This window comes from Acinonyx jubatus, chromosome X (assembly GCF_027475565.1).
Source record: "Acinonyx jubatus isolate Ajub_Pintada_27869175 chromosome X, VMU_Ajub_asm_v1.0, whole genome shotgun sequence".
In the NCBI taxonomy this organism is placed as follows: Eukaryota; Metazoa; Chordata; class Mammalia; order Carnivora; family Felidae; genus Acinonyx; species Acinonyx jubatus.
In genome coordinates, this window is record NC_069389.1 from 97,759,621 (window position 1) to 97,761,390 (window position 1,770).

The 1,770-nt window shown below is 32.5% G+C and overlaps 1 pseudogene; it reads right to left on the minus strand.

Moving 5' to 3' along the window:
• Positions 1–918: 918 nt before the first annotated feature.
• LOC113597677 (uncharacterized) lies at positions 919–1,046 on the minus strand (annotated as a pseudogene).
• Positions 1,047–1,770: the final 724 nt, after the last annotated feature.

A 1,770-nucleotide genomic window follows, 5' to 3' on the forward strand; every position in this document is an offset into this window, starting at 1 on the left:
TGAGTAGGCCTTAGAAAATATTAAGCATTAAAAATTGGAAGAAGTTAGAAAATGAAGCGCAAACCTAAGAAAATTAGAAAAAATAAAATCATAATACAAAGGAAATTAATGAGATAGAAAATAATACAGAGCATCAACAAACCAAATCCTGGTCTTTTGAAAAGACTAGTAAAATATGGAAACCACATAGTGAATATATTTATAAAAAAAGAAAGAAAAAGCATGTTAAAAATATAAGGAATGAAAAGCAGGGATATAATTAGAGATACTGAGGAGACTAAAAATTCATATGGAAATATCATGACCAACTTCATGCCAATAAATCTGAAAACATAAGAAATGAATTTTCTAAGAAATAATTACTAAAACTGGCTTAAGAAATAACAGAAAAAAACCTTGAATATATCTATATAACCAATAAAGAAACTGAATAAACATTTTAGAATCTACATACAAAATCACCAGGCCAGACAATTTCACAGACAAATTCTACCCAAATTTCACAGAACAAATATTTTCTTTCTTATGCTCTTGAAGAACAGACAAGCTCTATCCTACACAAACTGTTCTAGAGCAGTGGTTCTCTAACCTGGCTTTACATTATAGTCACCTGGGGAGCATTTTAAAATATTGATGCTTGGATCCACCTCGAGAGATTCTGATTTATTTGGTATGGGCCAAAAAACCCTGAGCATTATTTTAAAAACAAACAAAAATCAAAAAACAAAAATTACCCCAAGTAATCCAAACGCTCATCTGGGAATCAGTGAACGAGTGAATAAAATAATAAATAGGTAAAGCTCACTTTTTGAGACAAATACAAATACTTAATACAAAATCCCAACTCAAAAAATACAAGGAAAATATCATAGATTAATCTCATTTATATATAATTGCAAAATTCTGAATAAAATAGTAGAAAAATCAAACATGCATTAAAAAAACACATGATGACCATGCATGGCTTAACCTAGGAATGCAAAGATCTTTTAAGCTGATAAGAACAGATACTACACTTGATTTTAGCCAAAAAGCTGAGACGTAATACGAAGGTCTTTTAATATTAACATATTTATTACTACAAATCATTGTTTTAACAGATTAAAGGGGGAAATCTTATCATAGTGTGGCTACAAATTTTTTTGGAGAAAATCCAAAGCCTACTCAAGAATGAAATAACTTTTAGCAAACTACAAAGATTTGGGATCTTCCTTAACCTGATAAAAGCTATCAACGCCTGGGGTGCCTGGGTGGCTCAGTTGGTTAACTGTCCACCTTGCACTCAGATCATGATCTCGCAGTTCATGAGTTTGAGCCCTGCATGGGCATTGGGCTCTCTGCTCTCAGAACAGAGCCCACTTCAGATCCTTTGTCCCACCCCCACCAACCCGTTGCACATTCTCTCAAAAATAAATAAACATTAAAAAAAAAAAAGAGCTATCAACCCCCAAACCAACAGCAGACAACTTACTTACTGGGAAAGTATTCAAAATACAGTATTTCTTTTAAAGTTGAGAAAGTGACAAGAATGACACTATTGTTACTTTTATTAAGCATATAGTAGAGCTCCTAGCTGGTGCAAAGAGACAAGGAAAATAAAGTGCACAATTGAATAAAAAGAGCCACAGCTGTGATCACTCACAAATGACAGTGCTATAAGAGATGACCAATATAGGGATTTGTATCATGCTTGTTGATCAGGAAAAAATATTTGAAAGGTCACAATTGTTTCCAAGTTAATCAATAAATTCGAGGGAATTCCAATTTAAG